This window comes from Tenrec ecaudatus, chromosome X (genome assembly GCF_050624435.1).
Source record: "Tenrec ecaudatus isolate mTenEca1 chromosome X, mTenEca1.hap1, whole genome shotgun sequence".
In the NCBI taxonomy this organism is placed as follows: domain Eukaryota; kingdom Metazoa; phylum Chordata; class Mammalia; order Afrosoricida; family Tenrecidae; genus Tenrec; species Tenrec ecaudatus.
This window is the reverse complement of record NC_134548.1, coordinates 91,824,956-91,851,340: the sequence shown is the minus strand read 5'-3', so window position 1 is coordinate 91,851,340 and position 26,385 is coordinate 91,824,956. Positions and strand designations below refer to the sequence as shown.

Here is a 26,385-nt window from a genome sequence, read left to right as displayed (position 1 = left end):
ATTTGTCCTTTTGTGATTGATGAACTTCACTCAGCATGTCTTCCAGATTCCTTCATGTCACGAGGTGTTTCATGGTTTCATCGCTGAAAGTCTCAGTGAATATTATTGTAACAGTTTCCTGACAATCATCTCCCATTGTATGTGTATATACCAGCCAGTCTTGAAGGGACAAGTGAGTAATTCGGGTGCTGCGACATGGGCTTAGACAATATTAACGGAAGATCATTACACCCCAGGGGGATGATTGATAAGACTCTATCCTCAATTAACAAGGGAGTTTGAAAAAGAGCCAAAGGCGGATACAAACAAGCATACATTTTGGGCTCCCACTAAATCCTAGCTCCCACTGAAGCACAATTAGTTCTTACATCATGTCCTGGCTCATTCTTGCCCTCAGGAAGGGATGTGCTTTATACAATTGATGTACATATATGTGTGGATTGTGATCAGAGTTGTATGAGCCCCTAATAAAATGTAAAAAAAGAAAAAAAAGAGAAAAATGGGAAAAAAAGAAAGATAAGGAGGCTACAGCAAAATGTGGTGAAGAAATCAGGTGCCTCAAAATCAGACAAAACAGCATCTGGGATGTTAAAGGCGTGTTTCCAAACAAGCAAGCGTCTAAGTGAGATGTCACCTAAGTCCACGTGGAAGAAGCACACTAATATCAGTCACGTAAGAATTGTAAATCACATAGTCTGATGTTGCAGAAGGAGCCTAACTTCTGAGACCCCGGCTTGCAGAAGACTAAGGATGACAGTGGGGGCCCAAGATACATTTGTGGGACTCTGCATAGAAAATAAGCCTGCAGCGATTTCCCTCTATCCATACGAGAGGATGGAAGGAAATTGGTTACTAAATAGAGTGCATTGGAGTGATGACTGTAGAAGGTCAAAAAGATAAACCTGACGACGGATTAAAACCCTATCAGTTGATGCCCTCCCCCCTTTATAAACATTAGGCCGGATCTGGTTGTCAACATGGTGTATGTTTTTTGCTTGTTCATACGGGGGTTTATCTTAGGTGTTTTATGATGCCCTCTTGCATTTTTGTTAGACTTTTTTTTTTCTGTTTTTCCATATATAAAACCCAGGATTGATTAATCGGTAAGGACAGCATGTAGAATAGGATCTCTGGGCTGGGGACCACAGTACTGGTGGGGGTGGGGTACAAGGGAGCTGATGTCAAGGCGTTCCGGAAGGAAATGAATATTCTGAAACTGATTGTGATATCAAGTGAACAATACTGCTTGATGTGATTGAACTATGGAATGATATGATATCTGTATTCACTCCCAATAAAAGTTTTGAGAATAATAACAATGATGATCTAGGGGCACGGCGGTGAGGTGGGGTAAAATGGGGAGCTAGCAACAATAAGTATGAGGAGAAATTTTCTGAAATTGATTGTGGTGATGACTGCAAAACTCATCTTAATATGATTGAATTATTAAATTGTAGGATGTGTGAAAAAACAATGACACACAGAAACATTTTCAAATGTTGGAATGTATGTGGAAATATTGGAATGCTCATACACTGTTGGTGGGGCAGTGGAGCTCAATATGGCCCTACTACAAACAACTGGGAATAGAAATTCCATACGATTCAGCAACCCCTCTGCTGGATTGTTGTTAGGTGGCATCGAGTCCATTCCAACTCATAACAATCATCTATACAAATAACAAAATAATACCCTTTCCTGCACCATCCTTGCTTCCAAGAAATATTTTGGCTGTACTGCTTCCAAGCCAGATTTGTTTGGTCTTTTGGTAATCCAAGGTATTGACAATATTTTTTGCAGCACCATAATACAAATGCATCGATTATATTTGGGTCTTCCTTACTTGATGCTTAACTTTCACATGGATACCAGTTGACTGAAGATGTCATGGCTTGGATCAGGAGTACCTGAGTGCTCAAAGCAACACCCTTGCTTCTCAACAATTTAAAGAGGTCTTGTGCGCAGATTGACCCAATGTAATGCATCCTTTTGTCTCTTGATTGAGCGTTGACTGTGGACCCAAGCAAGATTAAATCCTTGAGAGCTTCAGTCTTTTCTAGGTCTAACATGGTGTTTTCTCTAATTCCAGTTGTGAAGATTTTTGTTTCTTGACAGTAAGCTTGTAATCCATATTGAAGGCTGCCATTCTTGAATTTCATCAAGTGCTTCACATCCTCCTCACTTTCAGCAAGCCAGGTTGTGTCATTATCTGCTGATGGCTGTTTGTTAATAAGCCTTCCCCCAGTCCTGACACCCAGTTCTTCATATAGTCCAGCTTCGCTGTCTGTGTTCAGATTACAGACTGATTAATGTGGTGAGAGGATACAAATCGGAGGCATGCCCTTCCTGATGTTAAACAATGCAGTGTTCCTTTGTTCTGTTCACACAACTGCCTCTTGATCCATGTACAAATTCCTCACAAACACAATAAAGTGTTGTGGCATTCCCATTCACCACAGTCTATCCATCGTTTGCTATGGTCCACACAGTCTACTTTCTTTGCACAGTGTATAGAACACAAGTAAACCTATTTCTGGTATTTACTTTCAGCTAAGATCCATCTGGCATCAGAAATGATATTGTGTGTTCCAAGTCCTTTGCTGAATCTGAAAAGAACCTCTGGAAGCTCCCTGTAATGTACTGCCGCAACCTTTTTTGGGTAATCTCCAGCTAAATGTTCGTTACATATGATGTTAATGCTTTGTTCTATAATCTGTGTATTCTACTGGGTCACTTTTCATTGGATTTGGTACAGATATGGATCTCTTCCAATCAATTGGCCAGATAAACCATCTTCTAAATTTCTTGGCATAGTTGAGTGGGTGTTTCCTGTGCTTCATCAGCCTGCTGAAATATTTCAATTGGTATTCCATCAATGTCTGGTGCCTTGTTTTTGACCAATGCCATCAGTGCAGCTTGGGCATTTTCCTTTAGTATCATTGGTTCTTAATCATATGCCACCTCTTGAAATGATTGACTGTCCACTAGCTCTTTTTGGTGCAGTGAGTCTGTACTCTGTCCATCTTCTTGGATGTTTCTACATTGTTTAATATCTTGCCCATAAAAATCTTTCAATCTTGCATCTCCATGATAGAATTTTTTCTTTAGCTTTTGCAGTTTTATATATGCTGACTGTGTTCTTGCTTTTTGGTTCCCTAATTCCACATCGTTGCGCATTATAATACTTTAATTTTTCTCCTCACACTGTCCTTTGAAATTTTCTGTTCAGCTCTTCCAATTCACGAGTTCTTCTATTTGCCTTAGTTATTATAGATTAAAAGCAAAATTCAGAGTTTCTTCTGACATTCACTTTGATATTTTCTTTATTTCTTTTCTTTATATTTTCCTTTTTAAATTCTTTTTCAGTACATTACATTTACTAATGATAGACCTGAATTGAATGGTCAAAACCTTGTCAGTTGATTCCCTCCTCTGATGCACACTGGCCCTGATCTGCTTTTCAACATTGCCTGGGTTTTTTTTGTTTGTTTGTTGTTATTATTGTTTATTGTTTTTATTATTTCAGAAATATTTTATCATTGGGGCTAGCCTTCTTGAGTTTGGGTTATATGTTTCACTACTTTTCAGTATAGGAAACCCTGGATTGAAGAACTGATAGAGATAGTAAGTACAATAAGGGTTCCTGGGGAGGCTGAGATCAATGAGGTCCAGAAGGAATATTTTTCAACTGATTGTGGCAGCAATTGTACCATACTGCTGGATGTGATTGAACTATGGAACGATATGATATCCATATTAGTTCCCAATAAAATGATTTTGGGGAAAAAATCTAAAAGTATGCATTTTTTCTTCATAACAAAATATAATAAAACATAAAAATTCCATGAAACAGAATACCTGACATTAACAATTCAATAGAATATTAGTATGATATGAATATTTACAAAGTTAGATCTTTAAAATTATTCATAAAAGTACATTAAATTTTATAAAATTTACATAAAAGAATGGCTCAAAAATGAGATTTTCCTCATTCCTAAAAATAAAACATGTCCAATAGAAACTGGAAAATATTCTTGAGCACACAATGTTTGTTTTTAGTACTAAAATCTTCATCTTGATGTATATAAGAACTTACACTTACACCTTTATAGAAACCATGGGTCTTGTTACCATACACAGGAAGCTCTGTTTGGGGACTGGTGACCTTGGCACTTCTTCCTCTTTGAGTAGTGTTATATTGTTCACCCATGGCCTCAATCAGCACAGTATATCTTATTCTGGAATATTATGAGTATTGGTACAGCTAAAGTTATGATGAGAGTGTTCTTCATTTGTGGTTTTCTAACTCTAGGATTTTACACATTTCCTTAAAATATTTTACTTTGTCTTCTCAAGCTGTCCTTTGCAATTTTCTGTACAGCTTGTTCTTTTCCTTATTACTTCCTTGTGCCTTAAGTACTCTACAACGGAGAGCAAATTTCATAGTTTCTTTTGGCATCCACTTAGGTATTTATTTTTTTTCTGTCCTGTCTTTTTAATGATCCTTTGCTTTCATCATGAGTGATAGCTTTGATGTCATCCCACAGCTCATCAGATCTTCTTCCATTAATATTCACTGCTGAAGATCTGTTGTTGAGATGTTCTCATAATTCAGGTGTGATAGATTCGAGGTCATCTTTTGGCTCCTATGGATTTGTTTCAATTTTGTTCAACTTCAACCTGTGCTTACATATGAGCAATTGGAAGTTTGGTACACACTTACCATCTGGCCTGGTTTTAGCTATTGATATTGAATTTCTCTGTCTTCTCTTCCCATATATGGAGTCGGTGTATTCCATCTAGTGAGATCCATGTATGTAGTCATCATTTGTTTTGTTGGAAAAGGGTTTTTGCATTTACCAAGTCATTCTTACAAAATTCTATCATGCAATTACCAGCATAATTTGTATCACCAAGATGATATTTTTATTTACTTTCCTTCCTCTTTGTTTTTAATTTTTGCATTCCAATTGTGAATAATTACCAATTGATCTTGACTGCGTGTTTGATCACCTTCAGACTGAAGATGCTGGTAGAATTCTTCGATTTTTACATCACAAGTATCAGTGGTTGGTACATAAATTTGAATAATAGTTGTATTGATGAAATTTTCTTGACGGTGGATAGATATGATCTGATCACAGCATTGTACTTCATGATAGAGCATGAAAGATCCTTTTTGATGATGAATGCAATGATATTCCTCTTGATTCTGTTTGTCCCATTGGGGTAGTTATATAATCTGTAGTCAATTTGAGAGTGAAGGGTTGAGTTTAGCCTGTCAATCATGTCACAACCTGGTGACCTCTTTTGGAAGCACCAAGAAGATAAATCACTTGCTGGAGGCAGGATACACACTCACTTCCTGTGAGACATTAGTACGGACAAGACAGATGGACCTACACTAGAGCCTTGGAGCTGAAGAAATCATGTGGAGACCACTGCCAGTGCTGAGATGCTTCCACCACCACTGGATCCACAAGACTTTCCACTCACTGTCCTGTGATCTTCCTGCATTCGGCACCATTGCATGTGTTGCGTGAGTCTGAAGAGGAATTTATAGACTGGTATCAGACATATGGGCTGATATCGGACTTATGGTCTTGATCTGGACTGGGTTGGGGTGTTTTCTCAATATTGAATTGCTCTCATATGCAAAGCCCCTTTTTATACACATATGTGTGTTTACGAATTTTTTTAATCTACCTATACTAACATACCCAGCATTGTAAATATATTATTTTCAGATGCAAAATGGCCAATACCAATCAATTTCAACACAATAATGCCTAGGATATCAATATTTATTGTTTTCCATTCCATTTATGACTTCTTGTAATTTTCTTAGATTCATACTTCATATGTTCCAATTTCTGATTCTTATTAATATTTTGCATTTGTTTCTTCTCATTTGAGTTATGCTGCATCAGCAAATGAAGGTTCAGAAGCCTTTACTCCAAGAGGCTTAACTTTATTCACTTCATTATAGAAAATTATACTTTGAGAAGGCAGCTCTTTCTTGGTCAGATTTTGAGTGTCTTTCACGGGAGGGGCTTAATTTCTGGCAATATCTCAGATAATATTTCACTTCTATTCATAAGTCCTTCAGTATCTAATAATGGTTCCACATCAAGAACAAGGATTTTAGCATCTATTTCCTCTAATGTGGACAACTGATTCATTCTCTGAAGTCTGGTCTTAGTCTGGAAGTCCTGTTGAAACCTGTTCACTTTGGGGGACACTGCTTGCATTTGAAATGAAAGTGACATAGCTTCCTGTATCACAACACACAAGCTACCACAGTATGACAAACTGACAGACAAGTGGTGGAAGTGATGGGTGTATTCCCTAAAGAAGTAAGAGTCATAGCACAAGGAGACATATGAATACCATGTCCATTGAAGTACTGTTCAAGGTAGGACGAAGATGAAAACAACCTAAATACCCATCAGGAAAAGAATCAATCAAGGAAATTTGGTACATACATACAACTGAACACTGCACATTCCTGAAAGCAATGCTAAGCCTGACACTGACTGCCTATTGGCTCTCCTGAGATTGAGTGCTGGCCTTCTTTAACCTTGCACTTTCATGCAGAACCACCACCAGCCTGTGGAAGAAACAGCTTTACAATGTAGCTGACATCAGCCTGGTATTCTGGGGGGAGGGGGAGATACAAGGCACAACATATCACAAGAATGAGAGGCTTGGCTTGATGCACATGCATGTAATGTACTCAAGTTTCCAAGATCCTGAAGGATGCCTGCATTGATGGATGCCTGCACATGACTGTGGAGGTAGCTGTTATCACTGAGCCCTGCATCTCCCTGGGAGCTGCAGTGCATTTGTCCAGTTAAAACATCTTTTCCATTCAGGACCTTGCAGTAGCTGCCACTGCTAAATCTGGCATGCTGATGTATGCCTGCAAGGATGCAACTGATGGAGAGTACATGTTGTGCTTCTAACAATACCTACACTTTCAAGGATGAGCCCCTCAACATGATTTTGAATGATGTAAGTGGCCTTAACAACCTTATTCCCATCAAGTACATGCAGCACCTGTTAATCATGTGAAGCATCTCTGAGGAGACCATGATTAGAGTCCTCTGCCTACATAAGATGAAGATCAATGGGATTCTGAAGGTACCTTTTAACAATGTCACTGTGTTACTGTGGCAGTTACATAATCTACTGTCAACTTGAGGAAGGGGTGGAGTTTAGCCTGTCCATAAGGTCCCAGCATGATGACCTCATTTGGAGGTGCAAAGGCGATAAATAGCTCATTGGAGGCCAAATGCACACTCTCCTTGTGTGACATTACTCTTGACAAACCACATGAAGCTACACTGATGGAGTCAGAGCCCTGGACCTTGAAGAGTCACGTGGAGACTCAGGCCAGCATTGAGATGATTCCAACACCACGGGATTCACAAGATTTTCTACCCACTAGCCTTTGATCTTCCTGCATTCTTCGTCATTGCATGTGTTTTGTGAGTCTGAAGAGGAATTACAGACTGGTATCAGACATATGGGCTAAAATCAGATTTATGGACTTGATCTGGACTGGGCTGGGATGTTTTATTAATATACAATTACTCTTTATATAAAGCTCTTTCTTGTGTACATATGAATATCTCTGGATTTGTTTCTCTAGTCTACCCAGACTAACACGGTTACCAAAAGCAAGTTTGATAAACTCTTTAACTGCTGGTGTCCCTCATAGATGACATCAAATGGGCTACAGGTATGATGACCAAAGGCAATATGACAGTGGTACCAAGCTTTGGTACTAGGAGCAAGTGCTGTGCCCATGCACTGAGAAATTTTGGGTTTCATGCCATCATCACTGAAATTGAACCATCAATGTGTTGCACACGACTGTGGAGGGCTATGAAGTAACCACCGTGATGAGGCCTGTCAGAGGGCCATATCTTTGTCATCACCACTCCAAACTCCATATTCACTGAGTCCATGCAAACTCCTAGTGACACCGTGGGGGTTTCTGAGACTGTAGAAAGACTAGTCTTTCTCCCATGGACTGCTTGTGGTTTCAAACTATCAACCATGCAGACCGTAACCACCACACCCAGAAGCTATGTCAATATTATCCTTGGCTGGCACTTTGAGCAGATAAAGGATGATGCTATTGTGTATAACACTGAAAACTTTGACCTTGGGGATTGATGTGAATTGAGTTCACTTAGGGTTATGTGGAGAAGGTGAAAATAAAACCTAAAGTGGACCACTACTAACTGAAGAACCTCTGGCATATCAACCTCATAACTGAGGGCTGGCTGGTCAACCTAGGTTGCACTACCGTCCACGCTTGTCTTGTGAAAATCAGATAAAATTATGGGCCCACCCAGACAAGCACACTGTTGGAATCCACTTTCTGACCAAGAAGTTGGATGAAGCAGTGGGTGAAGCTCACTGGATGAAGCTGCATTCCAGTTGACTAGAAAGCAGGGCCAGTACCTGGCCATGGCTGTTGATGACAACTTCAAACTTGATCACTACCACGACTGAAAACCCAGATGGCTCTTGCCTTCCAAATGGCATCCCTGCCTGGGCCCCAACTCTCCTGCCTAAAAAATAAATGGCACTAATTCTAGATTGGTTTGCCATTGGTCCCAGCTCTGTCCCTCATACTGTTCCAGGCATGACAAGGGGAATTGAAATATGCATCCCACGGCCCTGGTCATGACGGAGGGAAATGTGAGGGAGATGCCCACGGGAACCACGAATTCCAGTCTCTTGGCACTGCTTACTTAGTCAGTCTTTAGGCTGAAATTCGGCAACAGTGGTTAAGGCCCATGCACTTTACATCCAGCCCTCCCTTGGGCCACTTGCCATGTCCTTAGTTTGCAGGCCTATTGATTCCTCTGCCCATGGCAGAGGAAAGAGAGCACACATGCAGAGTGGAGTTGTTAGAGTTCAAATACTACTCAGACCCTGGCTAGGTGCCGGGTATTCTCATAAACCTCTGAATAGTGAGGTTGGCACTTTCCATCCCTATTTTACAGGAGTTAAAATAAACTTGTTAGGTGACAGCTAAGAGAGAAAGAGAAGTGACATCAACAGGTTGAGAGCTGTCAGAAAAATATAAACAGGCACAAGTCTGCCACCACTTTGTTACATGCTGGTTCCTATCACAAAAGTAAAAATATCAAATTGGTTTATAATGTGTTAAAAGGGAGCAGGAAGGAGGGCCAATAAAAAATTGGTGCCTAAAACTAACAATAAATACAAAACAAGTTTGGAACTGTGAAGCACCTCATGGCCTGAATCAACCTGGACAATATTACATTGAATGAAATTAGTCATTCACAAAAGGACAGATATTGTATAAAATCATAGTTAAAAGGGAAAAGTAGACAAAGACTTTCACATGAACGGAACAGAATTTAGAGGTTACCAATGACAGAGGAGGGCAAGGGGGTGAAGGTTAAGCCATAGGCCAGTTGGTTGACAGATACGACCTTGGTTGAGAGGGAAAACACTAATCCCCGCAAAAGAGAGGGAAGGAAATCTAAGGAGGGGGTAAGGGTAGGCTATTGGTTAAATAGTTTAAACCATTTAATATAAAATTGGACATCAAAACTTTAAATCCCCCACCTAATTCACAATTTTTAAATTGTTTTAAAATTATGAAGGAACTAGCAACTGAAAACAAGGAGCATGGAAAAATCACTAAGTAGAGATCTGATCAGTTCAAAGTAGAATAAGGAAAAATGATAGTTATACCAAGAATTTGTGTTAATACATATATATATACATATACATACATATATATATATGTATGTATATATATCATTCCATAGTTCACTAACACCAAGCAGTATGGTACAATTGCTGCCACAATCAGTTTCCAAGCATTCTTTTCCTTCCTGGATTTCTTGACATCAGCTCCCATTTACCCCCCACCATCACTGTATGCCCCCTCCCCGAAACCCTTATTCTACTTGCTGTCCCTATAAGTTCACCAAACCTGGGTTTCATATACTGAAAAACATAAGATAATGTATTATTCCAGCAAACCCGTGACTGACATTGTCAGTGATTAGTATTGTAAATTTTCCCTGAGAATTAAGCCCACAATTTGTGCAAACAGTGTCCAGCCATGAAAGGATTGATTCTGTACAAGTGAATAATTCAGGCACAGTGATATGGAGTTAGCCTATATTAGCCCAATATCCCTCCCTCAAAGGGGCTTTAAAAAATTAATGCTAGGGGTTAATCAAGACAACATTAATGGAAGATAGTTACACCTCCAGGGGATGATTGATAAGATGCTCTATCGTAATTAATAAGGATGTGTCAAAGGGAGCCAAAGGCAGATTACAAAACAACAGCAACAAACAAACAAAAATATAGAATCAGGAAGGGGTTTGGAGCTCCCACTAAAGCTCAGCTCCAACTTAAGAACAATTAGTTCTCACATCATGGCCCTGCTCGATATTCGCCCTCAGGAAGGGAACACAGAAATATGGATGCTATAGCCAAATGTGGTGACGAAAGTAGATGGTGTCAGGCTGTCACATAAATTAGTGTCCGGGGTCTTTAAGAATTTTTACAAGTAAAAAAAAGTAATTAATAAAACAGGAATAACTTACTAACCTACAAGTAGAGTCAAAGAAGGAGAAGAACTCTTCAGCTGATATGCCTGTATTTAGAACATTACCTAGCCAGAAGTATTTTAGCTGTCCTTTAAATCAGTAGCTTTATATATGTCATGGTACTTTCCCTTATATTCTTTGTTCTGTTCTGTTATCCAAACACTGATGAACCTAGTCCCAAACCATTTGATAGATACTATACATAGATTCAAGTTACTATCCAAATGCTATAGTAATTTTTCACATCTTTCATTTTTAAGCAGAATTGGAATTTACTAATCATTTCTGGCTGCTAGTAATAACAAGAAATAATGGAATGTTTCAGAAAAAGGAAAGAGGGCAAAGCATTACTTCTGCTTGAAAAATGCTTTTATCTTTAAAAGGATTTATAAACTAAATGATGAGACATACAAAGAACATCATATAGCCAAATGAAAATCATTGCCATCAGTCGATGCTGACTCATAAACAGGGTAGAACCACTGTGGTGAGTTCCCAAGACTGTAAGTATTTATGGGAATAGAAAGCCCCGTCTCTCTTACAAGGAGTGACTGGTGGTTCCAAACTGCTGACCTTGCAGATTACAGCCCACCGTGTAAGCACTATGACAACAGCTAAGTAAACTTAGAAAAACCTATCTAACCATGTTCTACTGTATGAGCAATCGCCCCACCAAGCACCTGGAAGGATAGATTTACAGAACACTGTGGAACTACTGAGAGTCATATGGCATTTGTGAACACCTCTAACCGTTTTGCCCAAAAATTATACAATGAAATTAGCCTCTCAAGGTCTTTATAGTTACCTTCAAGTGTCACAACATAGGCAATCAATGGCATGTAAGCAAAATAAATACATTATCCAGCCTTCATTTTCCACTACACGGAGAGATGCAACACAACTCCAGATCGTGTGTTCTGAAGAAGCACAAGGAAAAGAATAATTGAAACCAATGGGACTCAAGTCAGCACTCCAGACTCTTTTTTCCAGATTAACTGATAAATACATGCAAGTGTCCCAGACAGTGTCAAGGCAGAATTTACAGAGGAGATGGATGTAGCTGACCTCTTGTTTGTTTGTTTTTGCACATGGTAATCCATGAGTATCTAGGTTCTTGTCAAACCTTACTCATAATTCTATGACCTCTCTACCTTCTACCTCAAAACTTCATCATACCTCATTTAAGGCATTACCAAAACAAACAAGCAAACGAAGAGAATCTGCTGTCACATCCATTCTGATTCACAGTGATCATATACAGGCTCTCTGAGGTGGTAAATATTAAGGGAGATTCACCTTTCTCCTCTAGTCCAACACGACAAGACAACACCTGTTTTAAATTTTGGGGGGATTTTCCGATTGCTGGAAAAGGTTAATGCAATCAGCAGCTAACTAAGCAAAAGAATGGGAGGGGGACTCCACCCAGACGTGCCTCTGAGAAAAGCCCTGGGATCTACTTCTGACAAATCAGTCATTGGTAATTGTGAATCACAGTTCCTCTCTGACATGCATGGGTTTCCACACATCGGCACTGACTTGATCAGGCAAATGCTTGCCACCACCCATTCCTCAATGTGCTAAACGATGGTGCCTTGCAGGTTGTTGTGACGCTGGAAGCTATGGTACGTATTTAAAATACACAATGGCTTCAGCAGACTTTTCAGACTAAGACAGAGCAAGAGCAAATGTCATGTAACATACTTATGAAAATTAGCCAATGAAAACCTGATGAATCACAACTGATTATTGTTCTGACTCACTTATTGTGGACACACCATGAGTCAGGATTAATTACTAGGAGAGGACATCAAGGTTTGTTGAGGTAAGGACCAGTGAAGGTACAAAAAAAAGCCTTTCCTGTGATGAATTTGCAGTAAAACAACAAACATGCACTTGAATATGCTGGCAATGTGTGCGTGATGCAAGTCCAATCAAGACTTTATTCTGTTGTACGTACGTTGCCATGAGTCACAGGTGACAGGCTAGCAGATGACAACAACCTTTTATGTATGCTGTTACAGTTCTGTGCCATGGAGTGGTTTCTGAATCACAGTGACCCTATCTAGAACAGAGTGAAATTGCCCCATAGAGTTTCCTAAACTGTCTGGCACCAAATATCCAGTGGAACGACTAGTGGATTTGATTCGCTGATATATATCCACTTACGATTGTGTCGCTGGGCTTCTTTTCTAGTCAAGTACTCAGTAAACAAATATAGGAATTCTCTATCTTACTAAATTTATAAAGTGTCAGGAAAAAATAAATATGTGCCTCTATATATTTCCACAATATTTGGTAGAGTTTAAAAATATATTGCCAAACTGGACATCCCCTTATGGAAGGGTCGTGGGGAGGAGAAGAGCCATTCAGGGTGCAGTGTAGCAATGATGAAACATACAACTTTGCTCTAGTTCCTAAATGCTTCCTTTCTTCCTCCCTCCCCCCACTATCATGATCCCAATTCTACCTTATAAATCTGGATAGACCAGAGGATGCACACTGGTACAGATAGGAACTGGAAACACAGGGAATCCAGGACAGATGATCCCTTCAGGACCAGTGCTGAGAGTGGCAATAAGGGGAGGGTGGAGGGAAGGAGGGGTAGAAAAGAGGATACAATTATAAGGATCTACATATAACCACCTCCCTGGGGATGGACAACAGAAAAGTGGGTGAAGGGAGATGTTGGACAGTGTAACATATGACAAAAATAATAATAAATTATCAAGAGTTCATGAGAGAGGGGGTAGCAGGGAGGGTAGGGGTAAAACTGAGGAGCTGATGCCAGGGGCTTAGGTGGAGAGCAAAAGTTTTGAGAATGATGAGGGTAACGAAAGTACAAATGTGCTTCATACAATTGATGTATGGATGGATTGCTCAGCCGTGTAGCAAAAACCGTCCAAGAGAATTTCATTGGGAAACCTTACTTTATCTTCCCGAAGGCCCTTTTTGATTGCCAATACTCACATAATGTTGAGAAGGAACACAAGTTGAATTCCCTGGGAATATCAAGACTACTGTATTGGTATGATGTAAATCAAAGAGGGCAGAATTAGTTAAGGAAGAATAAAATATATTGAAAAAACCCCTTCAGAAATATATATATAGACCTAGATGGGTGATCGTTAAGAAAATATAGCTTTACACTTTGATATTTTGTTTAATAAAGGTTTTTATAACTTAATTCTGTAGAAATACTTTTTACATACATTCATTTAAGTTCATATGTATATTAAACCATCATAATAAGATTGATCCTGTACTTGTGTACATGTAGTTTGTTTACAAAAAGATGTATGTATGTGAGCAATACATACATAAACTTCAAAGTGCCTCCCCACAAAATTTTCTTATTTCAAATGAAAGCGTCACTGATTCCTATTTATTTTCAAATTTAATTTCGTACTATCTATTGCTCATTTCCCAGTAAGGCTCCAGGATTGACTTCACTCTATTCATCTTGCTTTAGTAACAATGTAATGCAAAACATACCCACCAAAACATCACTCTGAGAAAGGAATGGGCTCTTGTCTAATGATAATACTTGCTTTATACAAGACACAGAGAACATAAATATGAGTAGATAAACAAGTCCCTCCGGGTGGGGGAGGGGGAGGAAGATAAGGAAGTGGTGTTAATAAACACAGGGACAAGGGAACAACATGGGACCCAAAATGGTAGTGAGGGGGGAGTGACAGGCCTGATGGGGAACGATCAAGGGTAAGGTTGCGTAGAGAAGAGGTATAGCTGTAGCCCAGGTGGGGACGGAGCATGGTGGTGGGGCAGGAGGAAAGTCAAGGGAGAGGGAGGAATGAGCTGGGAGTCAAAGGGCATTTATGGAGGTCTAGACAAAGACGTGTACATGCAAACATATATATGAGGATGGGGAAATAGATCTAATTGTCTACATTTATAGGTTTAATATTAAGGTGGCAGAAGGACCTGGGGCCTCTACTCAAGCACTCCCTCAATGCATGAATACTTTCGTTTATTAAATTGGTACTCTATGATGCTCACTCTCCCGACACCACTGCTGAAGCTAAAGTGGGTGAACAAGTAAATGTGGTGAAGAAAGTTGATGGTGCCCAGCTATCAAAAGAGATAGTGACTGGGGTCTTAAAGGCTTGAAGATAAACAAGCGGCCATCTAGCTCAGAAGCAACAAAGCCCACATGGAAGAAAACACCAGCCTGGGTGAGCTAGTGATCCCAAAGGGATCAGTTATAAGGCATCAAAGAACAAAAAATCATCACATCATTGGCTGCACACCTCCACGATAGGATCGCTGAAGACAAATGGGTGCATAAGCAAATGTGGCGAAGAAAGCTGATGGTGCCGGCTATCAAAAGAGATAGTGTCTGGGGTCTTAAAGGCTTGAAGATAAACAAGCGGCCATCTAGCTCAGAAGCAAAAAAGCCCACATGGAAGAAGCACATCAGCCAGTGCGATCACGAGGTGCCAAAGGGACCAGGTATAAGGCATCATGCAAAAAAAAAAAAAAGAATATGTGTGTGTGTGTGTGTGTGTATATGTACACCACATTGAATGAAGGGGGAAGTGCAGAGTGGAGACCCAAGGCCCAAGTGTCGGCCAATGGAGATCCCTTCATAGAGGGGTTTAGGAGAGGAGATGGGTCAGTCAGGGTGCAAGGTAGTACCGACGAAGAGCACAGCTTTCCCCCAGATCCTGGATGCTTCCTCCCCCCAACTACCATGATCCGAATTCTACCTTGCAGGGATGGATAGGACAGAGGTTGTACACTGGGACACATGAGGGCTGGAGGCACAGGGAATCCAGGGTGGATGATAACTTCAGGACCAAGGGTGTGAGGAGCGATGCTTGGAGAGTGTAGGGTGAGTGGGTTGGAAAGGGAGAACTGATTACAGAGATCCACATGTGACCTCCTCCCTGGGAGAGGGACGGCAGAGAAGGGGGGGAAGGGAGACTCCGGATAGAGTAAGATATGACAAAATAACGATGTATAAATTACAAAGGGCACATGAGAGAGGGGGGAGCGGGGAGGGAGGGTAAAAAAAAAGAGGATCTGATGCAAAGGGCTTAAGTGGAGAGCAAATGCTTTGAGAATGATTCGGGCGGGGAATGTATGGATGTGCTTTATACAATTGATGTATGTATATGTATGGATTGTGATAAGAGTTGTATGAGTTCCTAATAAAATGAAAAAAGGAAAAAAAAGAAAGAAAAAAAAGAAAATGATTAGGGCAAAGAATGTACAGATGTGCTTTATACAATTGATGTATGTATATGTATGGACTGTGATAAGAGTTGTATGAGCCCCTAATAAAATGTTTAAAAATAAATAAATATAGGACGACCCCCACACTTGAAGGGGATACCATAGAAAACAAAAATAGATCATCTGGAGTGGGAAAGGAACTGACCCACCACACCACATCCAGAAGGAAGCTGAAACAAAAGAAGGAGAAAGGACGTAGTGGAGTACACCTGGGTCCACCAAGCCCAAGGTCGAGAGACCAGCTAGAAGGGCCCATCATACAGAGAGGACCATTCAGCTGACCACACTACGACACACTACGACACACTACGACACACTACGACATCCTGCACCAACACATGGCCCTACACGGGATAGCACCTGAGACACAATGGGGGATGGGCGACTGAGCTGACCCCGCCACACTGAGGCAAACACTGAGGGCGTGCAATGGAGCAGTGGAGGAAGCAGAGCAAAGGGATCCCGAGGGAGTATAAAGGATGGTCTTCCGGGCCAGGATGTGGCGCCTCACAAGCTACACCTAGAAAACACTCCTAAAGGCCAACGAACTGACCTTGAACTACTAGCATTTTTTCTTTTAATATTTGCTATCTTTTTGTTTAGTCTTTTTAAAATTTGTTTTGTTTTTTACCTTGTAAATTTTGTATATTAGTGGCTTTTCTGCTTATCAGCGTGTCAATGTTGCTTCTGTCAAAGCCATGTTCTTATGGGCCACTTGGGCGCAGTCAAATTCATATCCATTTGTATGCACATATTACTATGTCAGCAGGTCCACCTAGACAAGATAGGCTGGACAAATAATGAGAGAAGAAAACAACAGGTCAACGGTCCTGGAGGGACATGAGAGCGTGAGAGGTAGGGGAAGGGAGGAGGTGTCGCCCAACACAGGGACAAGGGAACAGCGAGTGGTTCAAAACCAGAGGAGGGAGGGGAGGGGAGGACTGGAAGGGAGTGACCAAGAGCAAGGTAACTGAGAGGAACTACTGAATCCAGAATGAAGGCTAAACATGGTAATGGGTCGGGAGGAAAGCGAAAGGAAATAGAGGAAAGGAGTAGGAGGCAAAGTGCATACAGAGAAGCTTAAATACAGACATGTACATATGTAAATATATTTATGATTATGGGGGCAATAGATTTATATGCATATATTTATAGGTTCAGTTGTAGGGTAGCAGATGGACATTGGGCCTCCTCATGCATAATCCCCCAATACAATAACACCTCGCCCTGCTAAACAGCCATTGCAGGATACCCATCTTCCCGACATGATCACTGAAGACAGCCGTGTGTGTAAGCAAATGTGGTGAAGAAAGCTGATGGTGCCCGGCTATCAAAAAGATATAGCATCTGGGGTCTTAAAGGCTTGAAGGCAAATAAGTGGCCATCTAGCCCAGAAGCAACAAAGCCCACAGAGAAGAAGCACACGGCCTAAGCGAATACAAGGTGTTGAATGGACCATGTAGCAGATACAAAGGAACAAAAACAATCATTGTGTGATCACCTTCCTCACATAATTGCTGACAACGAAAGTGTGCATAAGCAAGTGTGGTGAAGAAGGCTGATGGTGCCCGGCTACTGAGAGATATAGCATCTGGGGTCTTAAAGGCTTGAAAGCAAACAAGCGGTCATCTAGCCCAGAAGCAACCGAGCCCACACGGAAGCAGCACACCAACATAGGTGACCATGAAGGACAGAGGAGACCAGGTCTCCAACATCAAAGGTGGGGTGGTGGTGAGAATCACATCACCGTGAAAGAGGGGGAGTGCATGATGGGGACCCAATGCCCACCTGTAGACAGCTGGACACCCCTTCCAGAGGGGTAGTGAGGAGGAGATGGGCCACTCAGGGTTCAGTGTAGCAACAATGAAACTCAAAACCTTCCTGTAGTTCCTGAACGCTTCCTCCCCTCCCAATCATCATGACCCCAATTCTACCTTGCCTTGCGGACCTGGTTATACCAGAGGATGTACAGCGGTGCAGTGGGGATCTGGAGGCACAGGGAATCTAGGACAGACGAACCCCTCAACACCAGTGGTGGTAGTGGCGACACCAGGAGGGAAGGGCATGTAGAAAGGGAGAACCTATCTCGGAGATCTATGTGTAACCTACTCTCTGGGAGATGGGCAATGGGGAGGCGTGTGAGGGGAGACGCCGGGGAGTGTAAGATAAGATATAATAATTATTTATAAACTATCAAGGGACCAGGGGTGGGATCGGGGAGGGAAGGGGATGGGGGAAAAAGGGAAACCAAGCTGATTCCAGGAACCCAAGTAGAAGGTGAATTATGAGAGTGACGATTGCAACGAATGTATAAGGGTGCTTTGCTCAATTGATGTATGTACAGATTGTGATAAGAGCCTTATGAGCCCCAATAAAAAGAGTTTAAAAAATAAATAAATAAATGAAAATTTTAAAAAGATAAACAAGTCCCTTCAAAGAGACTCATTAAGGACTCTCCTTATATGATATTTATGTTTGCATGTATTTTCTTCTTGAATTCTGTCCTACTTTATTTGTTTACATATCATTAATGCCTCAAGATAAATGAAAAAGCAATAATGATTTTTGACTCTCTCTCTATATATAGGGTTTATTTTATGGTATTGATATATTGATAGTTTCCTGTTATTTGAATACCAAGTTTTAGTAAAGGTTAAGCTAATGTTTTCCAAGATAATTATCTTTTCCTGTAAGTAGTTCTCTGAGTATTTTTTCCACAGGGCATAAGGCAAAACTTCTCCGATGAGAAAAAGACAAAAGTTTTAATAGGGTAAGTGTCAAAAGCAAATTAGACCTTTGATGACATAAAGTCCAAGGAAAATCTAACACAATGCTTCTATGAATTTGTAATTGCATGCCAGAAAGCAAAATAATAAACATTTTTATGTTTGTGTTTCATGTTCACAGTCCACCTTTATAAACTTTTAGATGGTCATATATTGCTGACATTTACAAACATTTCATGTTGATCTTACATTGGTCACATCAGTCATCTATACAGCTTCAATGACACCTTGTTAAATAAACTGTCATGAAAGATTTCTAGAGAACTTGATAAATACAAATATGATTTTGTTTCATTTTTAAAGAAGTATTATACCCCACTTCTAGGGTGTAATATCATCTTTAAAAAAACATGAAGTTTTTAAGCAACAGCTTAAAAAAATACCTCTGTCTCATGCTCTTATTTGCATAGCATTCTTCTTCCCAATGCTGGGAGCAGGCTGGGAAGTAGACTCTCAACCCAAATTAAATATTCTTTGGATTAAATACATGTGCAGTGATGCAGTTTTAATGAAAATTAGGCATGGATTCACAGCAATGCGGATTGATTTACTAAGGAACAATTACATCGTGATGATATACTAAGTCACTCATGCTGACAAATTCCTTGCTCAAATACTTGCTAACATTTGTATCGATATATCCTGAATTGGAAAGTGTATGATGACAAAGACGGCACAAATTATTCTTACAATACTATTGAGACATTCAAGTGCAAGATGGTTTCTAAAAGACTACACTAGAGCTCATGTTTTTTTTTTTCTTTTTTAAAAACATAAATATGGATCAGGGATGTGAATAGCCTCATTAACCTGCAGAATGCTTTGGAAAATAGATAGTTGCAGATGCAGTTAGGCTAAGATGTAGCTCCCTATCATTTGATCTTCATAATGATGCATTTACATTTGTTTTAGTCTTTCATATTTTCTCCATACTTTTTGAGTGAGGTTTGCATCTGCTTAACTTTGTTATTCTTGTTAAGGTTTTTTGTCGTTGTGTTGTGTTCAATGTTTTTCTGTATTGAAATCCAGGATAGGTGAATCTGACATCAGCGATGATATCCTTTGCTCCAAGTTCTCTTCTGAATTTGGCCTTAACCTCTGACAGCTCTCTGAAATTGTAGTTGGATGACCTTCAGCAAAATTTTACTTGCATATGATATTAATGGTATTGCCCATGATAGGACCATTCTGATGGGATGAGTTCAAATATGGATCTCTCCAGTCAATTGGCCAATAGCTTTGGAATGAGTACAAATCTGAATCTCTGGCCAAGTAGCTGTCTCCCAAATTTCCTAGCATAGATGCGTTTTTCCAGGGCTTCATCAACTTGTTGAAAGAGTTCAGTTGGCAGTCCATCAATTCCTGGAGATTTGTCTTTGACTAATGCTTTCAGTGCATCTTGGAACTCTTCATTTGGTGCCATGCTTCTTGCTCATATGCTATCTCCTGAAAGTCTGTAATGTCAAGCAGTTCTTTTTAGTACAGTGGATTCAAATTCACTGCATTCTTTTCATCTTCTTTGGATGCTTCCTGCATTGCTCAATATTTTATCCTTAGAATCTTTCAACATTTCAACTCAAGGATTGAATTTTTTCTTCATGTCTTTTAGTTTAAATATGCTGAGCATTTTCTTCCTTTTTGGTCTTCTATCAATATCTAGATTTGCACATTTCACTATAATGTTTGACTTTGTCTTCTCCAGCTGCCTTTTGAAATTTTCTGTTCAGTACTTAAGTTCTTCCATTTGCCTTAGCTACTTAAATTAATAACAAGTTTCAGAGTCTCTTTTGACATCCACTTTGATCTTTCCATTCCTTTCTGTCCTTCTGATGAGCTCTTGCTTAATCATGAATGATGTTCTTGATGTCCTCCACAGCTCATCAGGTCTGTTATAAGTGTGCAACGCCTCTAATCTGCTTGTGAGATGTTCTCAAAAATTCAGATGCTATATATTAGAAGTCATATTTAGATTTAATTGACTTGTTTTGTTTTAATTCAGTTTAAACCTGATGTTCACCTTCAACTTACATATGAGCAATTGGCAGCATGTTCCACAGTCAGCCTTGGCATGGGTTTAGCTGCTTCTATTGAGCTTCCCTGTCTTCCCTCCCAACAAGCCAAAACTCACTACATCCAGTCCATGATGACTCATAACCACCTCCATGTGTGATTCAGAGAGTGTAACCATTTTCAGGAGTAGAAAGCCCAGTCTTTCTCTTGCAGAACTGCTGGTGGTTTTGAATTGCTGTCCATGCAGATTTCAACCCCATGTGTAACTTCTACACCGCCAGGACTCCAGTTCTTTTCCCACAGATGTACTTGTGTGTGTAGTCACTGTTTGCATTGCTGAAAAAGGTATTTACTATGAACAAGTCCTTGGTCCTTCAAAATTCTATCGTGCGATCGCCAGCTTGATTCCTATCATGAAGACCATATTTTCCAACTACTTTTCTTTCTTCTTTGTTTCCTTCTTGATGTCTAATCAATTTCTGACTGAAGATGTTAGTAGAATTGTTCATTTTTTTCACCATCACTTTTTGTGAGTGATGCATAAATTTGAATGCATTTCTTTAATTGGATTTCCTTGAAGGTAGACAGATATAATCCTATCACAAATAGCACTGCATTTCAATATAGATATTAAAATGTCCTTTTTATGAATGTAATACCATTCCTCTTAATTATTTAATCAACCATAAAGGAAACCATTTGTTTTCTGATTCAAAGTGGCCAATAACAGTCCATTTTAGCTAAGTAAGCTGAAGGTAATGGTCTTTGTATATTCCATTTCATTTCTGACAATTGGATTTTTACTAGACACATACTTTGCACATTCAAATTCTGATTATTAATAGATTTTGTTGCTGTTTCTTCTCATTTTGAGCCGTGCTCTATCCTCAAATGAAAAACACAAAAAAAGTTTTACTCTATTTACATCCCCATGATCAACTCAACTTTGAGAAAGTAGCTCCTCTTCAGTCACAATTCAAGTGCCTACGCACCCCTGGCGACATTCCTTTGGCACTATCTCTGGCCATGTCCTGCTACCATTCATTAGACCTTCAGTATCTGACAAGGTTTTAATGTTATGCATACAGTATTCAGAGACTATTTATACTCCAAAGTGGGCAGTGGAGTCCTTTGCAGTGTGTTCTTAATCTGGAGGCTCCACTGAAACCTATTCACTTTGGGTGATCCTGCTGGTATCTGAAATACCAGTGACATTGCTTCCAGCATCAACACACAAGCCATCACAGTATGAAAATCCTACAGACAAGTGGTAGTAAAGTAAAGATATATACCAGTGATGGCTAATATATAATCAAAATAGTTTAAGCCATTATATATGAAATCGTAAGCTATATGTTATATATGTTAGAACCCAAGAATGCATAATGCTTAGAAAGGAATCTTCAATATGTTAAATTTTTAAGATTTATTCAGTTTGAAAATGTTCTTTAGATATCTTTCTAAAGATGAAATTGAACCGGTAGAACACTTTATGTAGAAAAATATACTCTAATATTTTACTAAAATATGCAATACTGAAATGATTAGAGTATATCCAGCAAATTGATAAAAGAAAAGTCATAGAAACTGACAACATAAATATGATCATCTTTATTCATTTACATACATTTTGAAATGTCGTGCTCTTAAAGAGATAAAGTTTAGTATTCTACAAGGAGATAAGTAGAATATTTTATTATTTCAGAAAAATAACAAAAAATCATATCAATGTGAATGGGGGTTGCCGAATGGAAACTCAACTCCCATCTGTAGACAATTGGACATCCCCTTACAGAAGGGTCACAAGGAAGAGATGAGTCTGTCAATGTGTAGAATAGCACCAATGAAACATACAACTTTCCTCTAGTTCTTTAATGCTTCTTCCCCACCACTTTCGTGACCCCAGTTCTACCTTATAAAACTGGCTAGAACAGAACATGCACACTGGTAAAGATAAGAGCTGGATGCACATGGAATCTAGGACAGATAAAACGCTCAGGACCAATAATGAGAGTAGTGATACCAGGAGGGGAAGGGAAAAGTGGGAGGAGAAGGGGGGAACCGATCACAACGATCTAAATATAACTACCTCCCAGGAGGTCGGACAACAGAAAAGTGGGTGAAAGGAAACAGCGGTCCATGTAAGACATGGGGGAAAATTATAAATTATCAAATGTTCATAAGGGAGGGAGGGTGGAGGAAGGGGGAAATGAGCTGATACCAAGGCCTCAAGTAGAAAGAAAAATTTTTTTAAATGATGATGGCAACATATGTGCAAATGGCTTGACACAATGGATGTATAAATGGATTGTGATAAGAGCTGTATGAGCTCCCAATAAAATGATTTAAATTTAAAAAGAAATATTTACTACAGTCTTGTTTTAGTTTCTAAAATCAGACCTTTTCTTTGTTACTTTCTCTAAGAAACTACAGTGATTGCTAGAATTGACTTATTCAAATGATAGCATATTGAGGTTTATAGCTGTTTTTACTTTTAAGCCATGGGGAAAACAGACTTGTTCAGATTTAAGTGTAAATAAACTTAATTTAAAATGAATGCATAACGAACAAGTCAGTTTTGGGAAACATGTTGAGAATTATTAGAGAATATTATAGAAAATTTAAAGTAAGGAATCTATTATCTATTTATCATAGTCTTTTACTATGGTTCTAAAAGTTAAAAAAATCCAAGACCCCTTAAGGTTACATATATATATAATAATTTTATATATATATATAATTTGTCAAACTTTAGTTTTTGGAATATAAACATTAAATACTCTACTTAATGAACTAAAAGTCTACAGACATACTAACATAATGTCAAACTTGCTTCCATTATAAATTTATTGTCATTCTAATCATTAGATTTGGTAAACTCAAAAGTCATGTGCTTCCATTCTCTAAGTAAAACAAAAAATAAGAGAGGACAGAAATAAACACACAAACCACACACACAAAAAGCAGGAGATTTTAGGAAATTTTAGTCTTAAAATGTTTAGATTAGTAACCCATGATCAATAAAATAATGCTGCTTTATACATTACTTTGTCACATAAATTTAGAGGTAAGTAAAATACGTGTTAATCTTAATGAATTGCAATTTACAAACAAAATAAAGCAATGGCATGGTGGCAGTTATGTAGGTGTGGTCAAAGGTAGTTTTAAAAGAACTGAAATAATTCTTTCAGAAAGTATTTTCCAGAAACCTTTACAGTGAAAAAGCATAGTTGTCTTTCATAAAATGCTTTCAAGAAACATCCGGAAACCTTCATGGTTTTCAATAGTTCACACAGCTTCTAATATATGCCTCTTCCAATTTACAATTTATGCTTTCATGTGGAAGCCAGATTTGCATGGCTTAAATATGTGCCACAAACAATTAAATAACAAAATATTTTGTTATTCTCATGTCTGACATAAAACAAAAATCCTTATTTTAGAATGATTACATGATTATAAATCAATTATTTATTATTTAAAACATTCATCTTGCTTGTTTGGTTTTAAAGCAGTTTAAATTCTTTTTTGACCTCAGTGCTGCTCTGTGGCAGGAAGACGGGACTTTCTGTTCCTGTACAGTCACAGTCTTCAGAAACCGACAGGGACAGTTCTACCCTCTCCTATAGGGTTGCTATCAGTTGGCAGCAACTCAACAGCAATAAATTTTTCTGGTACACTTTGCCTCATATGTCTAATACTTTATCTTCAAAAGCACCCTAATTATAATTTCTTAGGCTCTTTAGAATAAACATTGCACGGTTCAAATTTGAACGTGAAGCTTAAGTTCTACACCTTATTATCATTAGGTCTTAGTTTTATGCAAACTAGCTCTTGAGCATCAAAATGCTATATTTCATGACCACATCTTCATTATCAAAAGGCCTGAAATGAGCTATTATTATTATATATTTAATAAAATGGTAAATATCAGCTTATGCTAATAAAGACTTAAGAAAAGAGAGAACAAGTGTCCTCTGTTGCTTTCTTTCTTTAGTCCATTATCTCCTTCTTTAATCTCATCCTACCAGCCCTGATACTGAATGAGCAGCTTCATTTCCAGATTGTGTGTTGCACTCTGACATTACTAACAGGATCTTAAACTTATCATATTAAAAGCTTCACAGTTTGTGGCACGAATGTCAAACTGAAGAATCACTCTGTATGTGGAATATTTCCTGGTATTTCTCTTTTAATGAAAAAAATATTATGTAAAGGGAGCTCTAACAGCACAGTGGTTGAGGGCTCAACTGCTAACAACTAGGTTGAAGGATCAAACCTACTACTCACTGTGAGGTATAAAAAGGCAGAAGTCGTAACCCAGGTGGGGACAGAGCATGGTAATGGGGCAGGAGGAAAGTCAACGGAGACGGAGGAAAGAGTTAGGAGTCAAAGGGCATTTATAGAGGTCTAGACAAAGACATGTACATATGCAAATATATATATGAGGATAGGGAAATAGATCTATGAGTCTATATTTATAAGTTTAGTATTAAGGTGGCAGAAGGACTTTGGGCCTCTACTCAAGCACTCCCTCAATGCATGAATACTTTCTTCTATTAAATTGGCACTCTACGATGCTCACCCTCCTGACACAACTGCTGAAGCCAAAGCAGGTGAAAAAGTAAATGTGGTGAAGAAAGCTAATGGTGCCCGGCTATCAAAAGAGATAGTGTCTGGGGTCTTAAAGGCTTGAAGATAAACAAGCAGCCATCTAGCTCAGAAGCAACAAAGCCAACATTGAAGAACACACCAGCCTGTGTGATCACGTGGTCCCGAAGGGATCAGTTACCAGGCATCAAAGAACAAAAAATCATATCATTGGCTGCACACCTCCATGATACCATCACTGAAGACAAATGGGTGCATAAGCAAATGTGGTGAAGAAAGCTGATGGTGCCCGGCTATCAAAAGAGATAGTGTCTGGGGTCTTAAAGGCTTGAAGGTGAACAAGCGGCCGTCTAGCTCAGAAGCACTAAAGCCCACATGGAAGAAGCACACCAGCCCGTGCGATCACGAGGTGCCAAAGGGACCAGGTTTAAGGCATCATGTAAAAAATACACACACACACACATCATAGTGAATGAAGGGGGAAGTGCAGAGTAGAGAACCAAAGCCCATTTGTTGGTCACTGGAGATCCCCTCATAGAGGAGTTTAGGAGAGGAGATGGGTCAGTCAGGGTGTGATGTAGTACCGATGAAGAACACAGCTTTCCCCCAGATCCTGGATGCTTCCTCCCCCCAACTACCATAATCCGAATTCTACCTTGCAGGACTGGACAGGGCAGATGTTGTACACTGGTGCATATGGGAGCTGAAGGCACAGGGAATCCAGGGTGGATGACACCTTCAGGACCAGGGGTGTGAGGGGCAATACTGGGAGAGTAGAGGATGAGTGGGTTGGAAAGGGGGAACTGATTACAAGGATCCACATGTGAACTCCTCCCTGGGAGACAGACGGCAGAGAAGGGGGGGAAGGGAGACCCCAGATATGGCAAGATATGACAAAATAACAATCTATAAATTATCAAGGGCACATGAAGGAGGGGGGAGCAGGGAGGGAGGGGGAAAAAGAGGACCTGATGAAAAGGGCTTAAGTGGAGAGCAAATGCTTTGAGAATGATTTGGGCAGGGAATGTGCAGATGTGCTTTATACAATTGATGTATGTATATGTATGGATTGTGATTAGAGTTGTATGAGTTCCTAATAAAAT

General features: G+C 39.4%; 1 protein-coding gene across 1 annotated transcript in view; it reads right to left on the bottom strand.

The window, feature by feature from the left end:
• DACH2 (dachshund family transcription factor 2) overlaps positions 1-26,385 on the bottom strand; it is a 792,597-nt gene that overhangs the window by 430,545 nt on the left and 335,667 nt on the right. The gene's annotated exons all lie outside the window — the stretch shown is intronic.